The sequence below is a fragment of the Halichoerus grypus genome, chromosome 1, assembly GCF_964656455.1.
Source record: "Halichoerus grypus chromosome 1, mHalGry1.hap1.1, whole genome shotgun sequence".
In the NCBI taxonomy this organism is placed as follows: Eukaryota; Metazoa; Chordata; class Mammalia; order Carnivora; family Phocidae; genus Halichoerus; species Halichoerus grypus.
In genome coordinates, this window is record NC_135712.1 from 204,468,665 (window position 1) to 204,481,463 (window position 12,799).

Sequence of the window (12,799 nt, forward strand, 5' to 3'; positions counted from 1 at the left end):
TTTGTTCTTTTTTTTTTTTTTAAAGGTTTTATTTATTTATTTGACAGAGAGAGAGAGAGAGAGAGACAGTGAGAGAGGGAACACAAGAAGGGGGAGTGGGAGAGGGAGAAGTAGGCTTCCCACCAAGGAGGGAGCCTGATGCGGGGCTCGATCCCAGGACCCCAGGATCATGACCTGAGCTGAAGGCAGACGCTTTACGACTGAGCCACCCAGGCGCCCCTCTCTTTTTCGTTCTTGATGAATTGGATGATGTCCACTGACGTTGGGGAGGGCCATCCACTTCACTCAGTTCAATTCAGATGCTAATCTCTTAGCATTAGACACCATCCCAGACACACCCAGAAATCATATTTGAGAAGCTATCTGGGCATCCCTTAGCCCAGTCAAGTTGACACCTACAATTAACCATCACGGTGATGGCATTTGGAAATAGGGCCTTTGGGAGGTAATTAGGTTTAAATTATTGGATCAAGAGGGTGGGCCCATCCTGTTAAGATTAGAGTCCTTATAAGAAAAGGAGGACAGAGAGGAGAAGCCATGTGAGGACACAGCAAGAAGGCGACTGTCTACAAGCCAAGAATTGGGCCCTGACAAGACACCAAATCTGCTGGCACCTTGATCTTGGACTTCCAGCCTCCATGCTGCGAGAAATAAATGTCTGTTGTTTAAGCCACCCAACCTTTGGTATTTTGTTATAGCAACCTGAGCAGCCCGAGACATGGAGCTTGCTGCATACCAGGTCACATCATGTTGGAGCCCAGACAGGGCCTGGGGGTTGGATTCCTGGGGCTGTCATAACTCAGTTCCATGAAAGAGGTGGCTTTAAACAATAGAGATGGCTTTTCTCTCAGTTCTGGAGGCCAGACGTTGAAATCAAGTTGTCAGCAGGGCCACACTCTCTCTGAAGGCTCTAGAGGAGGATCCTTCCTGGCCTCTTCCACGTTCTGGTGCTGGCTGTCAATCCTTGACGTTCCTTGGCTCTGTTATCGCATGGTCTCCTCCTTATATCTGAGTTCAACTTTTTCTCTTCTTGTAAAGACACCAACCAGTCATATTGGGTTAGGACCCAACCTGGTGGCCTTATCTTAACTCAATGACACCTGTCAAGACCCTATCTCTAAATAAAGTCACATTCACAAGTGCTGGAGATTGGGACTTAACATCCCTTTTAGGGGGACACAATTTACCCCATAATGGGCGAGTGCACGTCTTTCAGATATTTTGTGTGACAAGATGGGAAGTACATATAAAGCCCTTCTATTGAGACTTAACTTCAGTGGCCATCTCCAGGAGAAGCACTTGAATGAAGGTTGGGATCTTTTTTCAGGGAACATCATTTTCATTTGAAATGTCTGACCCACCATGATTCAGACTTGGCTGTTTGGCAGACATTTTCTCAAAAATGAACAAAATGAGCCTGTCACTCCAAGGAAAACAACTCAGTTCTGTTGCCAATTCAAGCTTTCAAGGGAAAATAAGAATTTTGGAAAACCTGCACCTGCTGCTATGAGCTTGACTGCTTTCTGATACTCAAAGAAAGGCTTTTCCGATAATATCGGCAGTGATTTTAATGACTGGGACATTCTGATATTGAATAATGCAATGTGACAGCCTCTGCATCACCAGAGCCAATATTTTCCAAATGATCATTGCACGATGTTACAATCAACGTAGGAGATCCATTCAGAGTGCAAGACAGATGGATAGCTTTTAATGTAACCAAGTGTTGGGGGTTGCCTGGTGGCTGCCAGAAAGATATACTCAAGTCCTAACCCCTAGAAACTGCAAGTGTGATCTTATCTGGAAAAGTCTTTGCAGACATGATTAAGTTAAGGCTCTCAAGATGAGATCCGTCTGGATTACCAGATGGGCCGTAAACCCAATGATGAGTGTATAAGAGAGGGAAGAGAAGAAGGCACGAGCAGAGAGGAGCAGAAGGCTATGGGACAGGGAAGGCAGAGATTGGAATGATGGAACCACCAGAAGCTGGAAGAAGTGAAGAGGATCCTTCCCTAGAGAGGATGGCATGTGCAAATGCCCGGGGGTGAGAGAACGTGCTGTATTCTAGGAATTGCAAATAGTTTGGTGAGATTCAGTATTAGATATAATGAATTTAGATATAAACTATAAGAAATATGAAACTAATAATACCGCATATGTTAATTAAATTGAATTTAAATAATTAAAAAAAAACTACAAGAAATAATGATGGATACCCATGTACCCACCACCTAGCAAACTTTTTCTATAAAGGGCCAGATAGCAAATATTTTCAGCTTTGCAATTCAGACAGGCTCTGGCTCCGCTATTCAGCTCTGCCATTGTAGCTCGAAAGCAGTCATAGACGATACCTAAACAAATGGGCATGAATGTGTGCCAGTAAGACTTTATTTCTGGACATTGAAATTTGAATTTCATATAATTTTCACATATCATGAAACAGTCTTCCTTTTTTTCCCCCCAGCTATTTAAAAAAATGTGAATCCATTCTTAGCTCGAGGGTTGATCTAGCTTAAGAAATAGAGTATTTCCAATATTTGAAAGCTCCCTGCACCCCTCTCAGTCGGTCATCTGTCTCTCTCTCCTGACAAAGGGCAGCCTTGATCTTGTATCTTGTGTTCACAATCTCTTAGCTTATGTGATGGTTTTACCATATAAATACATATCCTGAAATAATATATCATTAGGTTTGTGTGTTTTTGGCTTTCATATAAAGGGGAACAATGCCATAGGTATTCTGATGCAACTTGCTTTTTACACTCAACACGGTTTTGAGATTTGTCCATGCCCTGGTCTGCTCATTTTTACTGCTGTATGGTATTCTGTCATATGAAAAGCAATTTGTCCATCCTCCTGCTGTCGATGGACATTTGCATTTGTTTCTAATGTTTTTTCATTAGAATCTTCTGGAACATTCTGGAAGGGTTTGAGGCAAAGTTGGAGATGGTCACACTGATGGGTTAGAAAAGGACCCCCCCCCCCCAGCTACTTGTCAGGCAGGGCTCAGTTATAATAAGAAGCAATGGATTGTGGCTCAGATGGATGCACAGATGGAGAAACAAGCTGAGGTGGTTAGGTGATACCCACCACCACACAGTAATCATGGGTGTGGCGGGCAGCCTCTAAGACGGCCCCTGATGACCTCCACCTCCCTGAGGCACAAATTTTTTTTTTTTAAAGATTTTACTTATTTATCTGAGAGAGAGAGAGAACGAGCAGTGGGGGGTGTGGTGTGAAGGGAGAGGAAGAAGCAGACTCCTCGCTGAGCAGGCAGCCCCACACGGGGCTCAATCCCAAGACCCTGAGATCATGACCTGAGCCAAAGGCAGACGCTTAACCGACTGAGCCACCCAGGTGTCCCTCCCTGAGGGGCACTTTTGTGTTAGCCTTCTCTCACACTGCCCTAGGGTTAGTTGGTGTGACCAGTAGAATATGGCAGGAGAAGCAGGATGTCACTTTGAAGATCAGGTTATAAAAGACTGTGGTCTCCACCTTGGGCACTCTCTTGAATGCCTGTGTTCTCGCTTGGATGGCTCACCCTGGGAGAAGTAGCTGCCACTTTGTGCGAGGCACTGGGGTGAGGACTGGAGCCTGCGTCCATCAGCCAATGAAGAGCTGAGGCCTGGAAGAGCTCCGGGAGGGGTTTTGGAGGTCCATCCTCCCTCTGTGGTTAGGCTTTGCAGTGACTACTTCTCTGTGAGAGACTGAGCTGGAACTGCCCAACTGAGCCACTCTGGGATTCCTGATGTTCGGAGTCCATGTGAGATACGAAACGTTTGTGGTTTTTTTTGTTTTTTTTTTAAAGATTTTATTTATTTATTTAATTGACAGAGAGAGAGACACACAGCGAGAGAGGGAACACAAGCAGGGGGAGTGGGAGAGGGAGAAGCAGGCTTCCCGCCGAGCAGGGAGCCCGATGCGGGGCTCGATCCCAGGACCCCGGGATCATGACCTGAGCCGAAGGCAGTCGCTTAACCAACTGAGCCACCCAGGCGCCCTGTGGTTTTTTTTTTTTAAACTTTTTTTTTTTTTAAGATTATTTATTTATTTATTTGACAGAGAGAGACACAGCGAGAGGTGGAACACAAGCAGGGGAAGTGGGGGAGGGAGAAGCAGGCTTCCTGCCGAGCAGGGAGCCCAATGCGGGGCTCGATCCCAGGACCCTGGGATCATGACCTGAGCCAAAGGCAGACGCTTAACGATTGAGCCACCCAGGCGCCCCGAAACGTTTGTGGTTTTAAGCGGCTACAATTTGGGGTGTTTTGTTATGCAGCAACAGCTAACTGATATAGAACTTAAACCTTTCAGTTCCTTGTCTAGGCCCTTATAGGATGCCCTGCCTCTCCCAGTCTGAGTCTGTCTGCCTTTTTCCCACAAAGAGTCTTTAATAACCATGTCCTACCATTTTCAGCAGCACAGGCACATCCTCGGGGGCTCTTGTGCAGCCCACAGAAGGGATGATAAAGGTGAGGCTCCAGACCACAATCAGTGAGGGACTGGGCAGCCAGGAGGGAATCTACAATACTTGGTGGAGCAGGGGGCCTGCAGATGTATGTCCTCCCAACCGGTCCACCCAGAGATTCCTTGGAGAAGGGTTTTCCAAACATCCCAGCCTATGTCCATGCTGTGGTCTTTGTCTGGAACACTTTGCCAACATCTTTTAATCCTCCCTGTGTTTTTTAAGGCCCCAGACAAATTCTCTCCTCCAGGAAGCCCTCCTTCACCCTTCACGACCCCTCTGAATCCCCCATGGCACTTCCTTCTGTCTCTCAGGAAACTCCTTGTGAGCAAGGCTTGGGCCTTTGCATCTCTGTGACCCTGGGGCACAGCCCAGGGACAGGCACACTGAGCATCGGCAAGTGTTTGTTGAATGAATTCATGCCTGCTCTGGTGTTATAGACTCGATATTTGTACACCCCCCTACCCTAAACTACATATGTTGAAATCCTAATTCCCAATGTGATGGTATTTGGAGGCGGGGCCTTTGGGAGGTGATTAAGGTTAGATTAGATTGGGAAAGGAGAGCCCTCATGATGGATTAATGCCCTTATACAAAGAGAAGAAGACACAGGATCTCTCTCTCTCTGCTCCCCACCGTGTGAGGATACAAGGAGAAGGTGGGTGTCCACAAATGAGGAAGAGAGCCCTCACCAGACATGGGATCTGTCAGCCCCTTGATCTTGAACTTCCCAGCCTCCGGAACTCTGAGTGATGTCTGTTGTTGAAGCCCCCTGGTCTGTGGTAATTTGCTGTAGCAGCCTGAACTAAGACACCTGATTATGGTCTGCTTTTACTGAGAAAACGTGGACTCTTGAGGGATGGTCAGATGTCTGTTGGTGGCGTGGCACAGAGTTTAATACAGCCCTCTCGGCTGTACCTAGTTAATTGTACTGTTCATTTCTTCTATAATTTATCAGATTTTTAGAGTTAGAAAGCGTCTCAAAAATCATCTAGTCCAGGGGGGCCTCAGTGGCTCAGTTGGTTGGCTCAGGTCATGATCCCGGGGGCCTGGGATCGAGCCCCGCATCAGGCTCCCTCCTCCTCTCCCTCGGTGATCTCTCTCGTTCTCACTCTCTATCTCTTAAAAACAAACAAACAAAAAAAACAAAACAAAAACCAAAAAAACATCTAGTCCAGGGGTTGGCAAATTTTTCCTGCAACGAATTGGATAGTCAATATTTTCAACTGTGCGGGCCGGGTGGTCTCTGTCGTAAGGACTCAACTCTGTTGTTGTAACTCACGAGAGGCCATCAACAGTATGTAAACAAATGAGTCTGTGCCAATAAAACCGTATTTATAAGCACCAGCAGTGGGCCGGGTTTGGCCTGTAGGCCATAGTTTATCTACTTTTGACCTAATCCAACATTCTCATTTAACTATGAGGGTTTTGCCCAGGGTCACGTGGGAAGTTAAGAGCAAACCCAGAACTCACTCTCAGGCCTGCCAACATCCTATCTTTACGCCTTCGCTTTAACCTCTTGGCTGGCTGCTATGGGCTCAGTTCAACTCTCGTTTCCTCCACTAATTGAGCTGGGACTTTTCTCCAGATGCCTCTGGGCAGGTACTAACCAGAAAGGGTGATGTAAAGGCGCTTATAAACACCTGTGTCTGTGGTAATTGGATGACTGCCTTACCTTCTGAGAGTCGGAGACTCTGCTACACTCCTCCCACGCATGTATCTTAGAGAGGTGGAGTGTAAAGGGAAAAACGTAGGATTTGGAGTGAGATAGACCTGGGTCCTAATTCTGCCCAACCGTGAGCTCTGTGTGACTGCCGGCAGGTCCCTTTGCCATGGAGCCTAAAAGTTTTCCTATAAAATGGGAGAAACAACCCCCCCTCAAAGACAGATGGCTTGTAAAATATCTCTTTTGTGCTTGGCATGTTGTGAGCACTTAATAGGAATTCCTAGGTGCAGTCGTGGCCCAGATTTGCTTACGGCAGAGTGAGCGGCTTCTAGGGTGGTCCCTGCGGATCCCCTGCTCCTGGTACTCATGCTTTTGTATAAGCTCTACCCTTGAGTGTAGAGGACTTGGGATTAGCTTTTAATGAACAGAATATGAAAAAAGGGATAAAATGGGGCTCCTCAGACTATTAAATATATAATCACCCATATGATCCAGAAATTCCCACTCCTTGGTATATAATCTCAGTATCTATCCAAAAGAACACACAAGGAAACTTTTAGATGATAGAAATGTCTTGATGATGGGTGATGACATTTGTAGATGGGTGTCTACATTTGTCAAAACTGGATAAATGGCGGGGGGGGGTCATGAGGGGACAGTGATGGAATGTTACTTCCAAGAATAGGTTGTAGAAATCTATGACCCAGAAGTTTTACTCCAAGCTGTATAACCCAAAGAACTGAAAAGAGGCGTTCAAACAAATCTTTATAGCAGCACTATCTACAATGACCCCAAAGTGGAAATAACCCAAATCTCCAACAATGAACAAAAGGATAAACAACATGTTGTATATGCATGTAATGGAATATTATTCAGCCATAGGAAGGAATGGAGCTCCAACACACGTAAAATGTGGAGGAAGCTCAAAAACACTATGCCGAGTGAAAGAAGTCAGACACATACAGTGTCATGTAGGGTGCGATTCCATGTATGTGCAATGTCTACAACATGTAAAATCCAGAGACACAGAAAGCAGATTCGTGGTTGCCATGGGCTCGTGGTGGGGAATGGGGGGTGACTACTATGGGCACAGGGTTACTTTTGGGGTGATGGAAATGTCTTGGAACCAAGTAGAAGTGATGGTTATACAACATTGTGGACACACTAAATGCCACTGAATTGTTCACTTCAAAATGGTTAGTTTTATGTTATGTAAATTTCACCCTAATTAAAACCAAAAACAAAACCAAAAAAACCTCTACGACTTCCGTTTTGTGAACCGGAAAGAAACTTCTTGCTGGCTTTGATAAAGGAAGTTGCCAGGTTGGAGAGGCCCACTTGGCGGGGAATTAAGGGCAGCTTCCTGCCAACAGCTGGTGGAAAACTGAGGCTCTCGGTCCATCAAGCCATAAGAAACGATATTCTGCCAACAACCACGTAAACCCGGGAAATAGATCCTTCCCAGGACGAGACCTCCTCCCCACTCTTAGTTGATCCTTACAATGGCCCACTGTAGAGACGATGCTTGAATTTCAAGAGTCACCTGCTCCAGGTCACACTTTTAATGGGTTTACCTGAGCCCTTGCAAGGCCCTTCTCATACCCCCACCTCTATGACGTCCTGTGGCTAACATCTGTAAGGGGCGCGAACAGCCAAGGTACAGTTGTTTGCTTGATAAATATTATTTTGATTCCTCCTTCCCTTTCTTCGGTGGGGAGTGCGGAGAGGCATCACTTCATGGTTAAAAGAAGACTGCAGATTTCTCCCTATAGAAGACTACAATATGCCCTGCATCATTGAGCTGGAATTGGAAATTAGTTTTTCTTTCTTTCTTTCTTTCAAGATTTATTTATTTATTTGTCAGAGAGAGAGCATAAGCAGGGGAAGGGCAGAGGGAGAGGGAGAAGTAGTCTCCCCGCTGAGCAAGGAGCCTGTTGTGGGGCTCGATCCCAGGACTCCGGGATCATGACCTGAGCCGAAGGCAGATGCTTAACCGACTGAGCCACCCAGGTGTCCCTGGAATTGGAAGTTTCTATGCAAACTCATGACTGATGATATATGTAACTGAATACAGATATGTGTGTATCATATTCGTACATGTATTTCAAAGCTCTGACCTCTGGGGCCTAGAGGCTCTGCTTCCTCCCCATCTTTCCTGCTTCGACAACCTTCCTCTCAATCGAAAGCAGGGTCTTCAAGAAATAGTTGCACAGCCATGGTCACAGCAGCATTTTTCATAATAGCCAAAAGGTAGAAACAACCCAAGTGTCTATTGATGAATGGATAAGCAAAACGTGGCATAGCTATACACTGGAATAATATTTACCCTTATGAAGGAAGGAAATCCTGACCCAGGCTACAACATGGATGAACCTGGAAGGCATTATGCTGAGTTTGGAAATAAGCCAGTCACAAAAGGACAAATACTATATGACCCCACTTACATGAGGCACTGAGAATAGTCAAATCCATAGAGACAGAAAATAGAATGGCAGGGGGCTAGGGGGAGGTAGTGGGGAGTTAGTGTTCAATGGGGACAGAGCTTCAGTGTGGGAAGACGAGAAAGTTCTGGAGATGGATGGTGGTGGTCCTATATGGTTGTACAACAGTGCAGCTTTACTTAATGCCACTGAAACATGCATAACAAATGGTTAAGACGGAAAATTTTATGTTGTGTATTTTACCATAATTATAGTAATAATGATGATGAGGAGGAGGAGGAGGATAAAAGAACATTTCTTTCAACCCAAGACGGAGGAAGCTACTGAGCGTGACTCCTGCAGCTATAATTAGGCTGGACTTGAGAGCCTGGTCTTCAGAGTTCTTACACCTACAGGGGCGACAGGGTCAGCCTGCCCCGCCAATCATCCCCAGCCAGACGGTGGCCTACCCACCCCCTTCCTAAAATAGGCTGGGAGGCTATTTTGGTACAATCTGTTCTCTCATAAAATGAGATCCCAGAACATCCATCGGTGCTCCCGGGCGCAGAGCCGGCTTATCACCCACACCCACCAGGTGCTAGATGAGCCCCAGCAGAAGTGCTCCGGGGAATTACAGAGCTGGCCTTTGGAGTCCGGCTCCAGACACTCCCGCTAGTCCTCCTGAGAGGAAACTGAGGCTCAGGGAAGGGGAGTTCCTGCCCCAACGCCACGCACCTCGCAGGCGAAAAGCCAGGATGTGGTCAGGTCCGAGAAGCTTCGCAGCCTATTCTGCTTTTCCTCTCCTGTTAGATGAAGCTGGCATTCTCAGCATCCATTTCTGGAAGTTTTGACAAAGACACACAGTTGTGGATTCCCCACCACAATCAAGAGACAGAACCGTTCTATCCCCCCACCCCCTTCTCCTGGCCGCTTTGGAAGCAGTCTCTCCTCCCACTCCCCGGCCCTGGCAACCGCGCATGTGTTTTCTGTCCCTGTGATTTTGCTTTTCCTAAAATAGCCTCTAAGGAGCGCGCTGGGCGTGTGGTCGGAGTCGGGCGCCTTCGCGGGGCAAAGGCCTCCGAGACGCATGCGCCGTGCCGTGCGAATCCGCCGCTCGCGCCTTCTCGCCGCCGCCGCGGGACCGTCGGCTGGTTTCGTGCGCTCCCCGGCTGCCGGACACTGGGGATGCCTCCGTTTTTTTTGGTGATTCCCCAAAACAGCGGCTTTGAACATTTCTTGCGTGAACACGAGTCTGTGTTTCACTTAGGAATGGGATTGCTGCGTTATACGGCAAACGGGGTCTCATTTCGCGGGACACCCGCCGCCTGTTTTCTTCCCAGCACTGGGTGAGCGGAGTCCTTACCAGCCCCTGGCATCCTGAGCTATTCTTATTTTTTTCTTAAAGGTTTTATTTATTTATTTCACAGAGAGTGAGAGAGCACAAGCAGGGGAAGCAGCAGGCAGAGGGAGAGGGAGAAGCAGGCTCTCCCCCGAACAGAGAGCCCGATGCGGGGCTCGATCCCAGGACCCCGGGATCATGACCTGAGCGAAGGCAGCCGCTTAACCGACTGAGCTATTCTTATTTTAAATGTTGGAGGCAGGAACTTATTAACTTGCTAGGGCAGCCGTAAGGACAGACGGAGCGGCTTTTTTTGCAGAAATTTTTCTTTTTTCTTTTTTTTAAGATTTTATTTATTTATCTGACAGAGAGACAGCGAGAGAGGGAACACAAGCAGGGGGAGCGGGAGAGGGAGAAGCAGGCTTCCCGCTGAGCAGGGAGCCCGATGTGGGGCTCGATCCCAGGACTCTGGGATCATGACCTGAGCTGAAGGCAGACGCTTAACTGGCTGAGCCACCCAGGCGCCCCCAGAAATTTATTTTCTTACAGTTCGGGCACCTAGGAGTCCAAGACAAAGGGCTTGGCCGCACAAGAGTTTTCTTCTGAGGCCTCTCCTTTGCTTGTAGATGGTCATCTTCTCCCTGGGTCCTCATAGGGTCTTTGCTCTGCTCATGTCTGTGTCCCAATCTCTCCTTTTTTTTTTAAAGATTTTATAGGGGCGCCTGGGTGGCTCAGTCCGTTAAACGGCTGCCTTCAGCTCGGGTCATGATCCTGGGGTCCTGGGATCGAGCCCCATATTTGGCTCCCTGCTCGGCGGAGAGCCTGCTTCTCCCTCTCCCTCTGCCTACCACTCTGCCTACTTATGCTCTCTCTGTCAAATAAATAAATAAAATCTTAAAAAAAAAAAGATTTTATCTATTTGAGAGAGGGAGAGCGCGCACAGGCAGGCAGAGGGAGAAGCAGGCTCCCCACTGAGCAGGGAGCCCTGTACCAGGGCTCGATTCCAGGACGCTTCGATCGTGACCTGAACCGAAGGCAGATGCTTAACCGACTGAATTACCCAGGTGCCCCTCTAATCTCTTCTTACAGGGACCCCAGTCAGACTGCAGTAGGGCCCACCCAAAGAGCTCATTTTCACTTAATCACCTCTTTAAAGACCCTGTCTCCAAATATGATTACCTTCTCAGGTATTGGGGATTGGGACTTCAACCTGTAGATTTGGGGGGAGGGCACAATTCAGCCCCTAACAGATACGCAGCAGCATTTTGTTACAGTTTTCATGTTTATTTATTTCGTGCTCTGTTCAAATATTTTTTTAAAAAGATTTTTATTTATTTAACACAGAGAGAGAGAGAGAGCATGAGCAGGGGGAGGGGCAGAGGGAGAGGGAAAAGCAGGCTCCCCACTGAGCAGGGAGCTCCCACTCTGGACTCAATCCCAGGACCCCAGGGTCATAAACTGAGTGGAAGGAAGACACTTAACTCACTGAGCCACCCAGGCACCCCTGTCTGTTCAAATCTTTTGCCCAATTTTTATGGAGTTTTTTTCTTAAGTGAACATTTTTTTACATCTTTATTGAGATATAATTGACATACAATAAACTGCACTTTTTTTTTTTTAAAGTAGGCTCCATGCCCAGCGTGGAGCTTGAACTCACAACCCTGAGATTACTAGTTGTGTGCTCCACCGACTGAGCCAGCCAGGTGCTCCTAAACTGAGCACATTTAAAGTATGTAATTTGGTAAGTTGTGATGTGCATATAGACCCGTGAAACCACCACTATAGTCAGGATAGTTAAGATTTCCATCACCCAGTTTCTGTGCGCTTCTTCGCCATCCCTCCCACCCTCCCCCTCTCCCCAAAGCATCCATTGATCAGCCTGTTACTATAAATTAATTTGCTTTTTCCAGTATGTTACATGCATGGGCTCGTAGAGTTAAGTATTCTTCTTTATATTGTTTCCCTCACCCATTGTAATGTATTTGAAGCTCGCTCATGTTGTCCCATGCTGGTTCCTCTTGCTAATGGAATCGCTGAGCACAATTCCACTGGATGGAGCAGTTATCTATCCCCTCACCTTTTGACGGACATTTGTTCTTTCCACTTTGGGGCTATTACAAAGCACCTATGCACATCAATGTACGTGTCTTTGAATGGACACATATTTTCAGTGCTCTCGGGCAAGTACCCGAATAGCTAGGTCATAGGATAAATGAACATTTAATTTTTAAAAAAAATTTTTATTTATTTGACAGAGAGAGAGTACAAGCAGGGGAAGTGGCATGGAGAGGGAGAAGCAGGCTCCTGCTGAGCAGAGAGCCCTACGTGAGGCCCAATCCCAGAACCCTGGGGTCATGATCCAAGCCGAAGGCAGATGCTTAACCGACTGAGCCACCCAGGAACCCTGAACATTTAATTTTTTAAGAAATTGCCACTGTTCCAAAGCGGCTGCATCATTTTATATTGCCCATGGAATGAAGAGAGTTCCCCTTGCTCCACATCCTCACCAGCACTCACCAGCAACCATCCTAGAATGTAGTGGGTACCTTCCCACCCATTTCCCTGATGGCTAAGGATGTTGAGCATCTTTTCACGTGCTTTTTAAAATGCCATCTGTATATTCTCTATGGCCAGGTGTCCATTCAAATCCTTTGCTCATTTTTAATTGGGCTGTTTATTATTGAGCTTTGGGACTTCTTTATATATTCTGGATACAATCCCTTTATCAGATGTGTGATTGCCAAATTGTTCTCTTAACAGCGTCCTGTACGGACTCTTAGCTGCAAACCCCAATCACTCCCTTAATTCTCCCATCTGTCTATAAAGGGCAGTGATAATCATTACGACCTATTCCCCAAGAAGCAAACAGGTTTGGAGAAGGGGAGGCCCCATGACCTGTTGGTGGCATAGTAAAT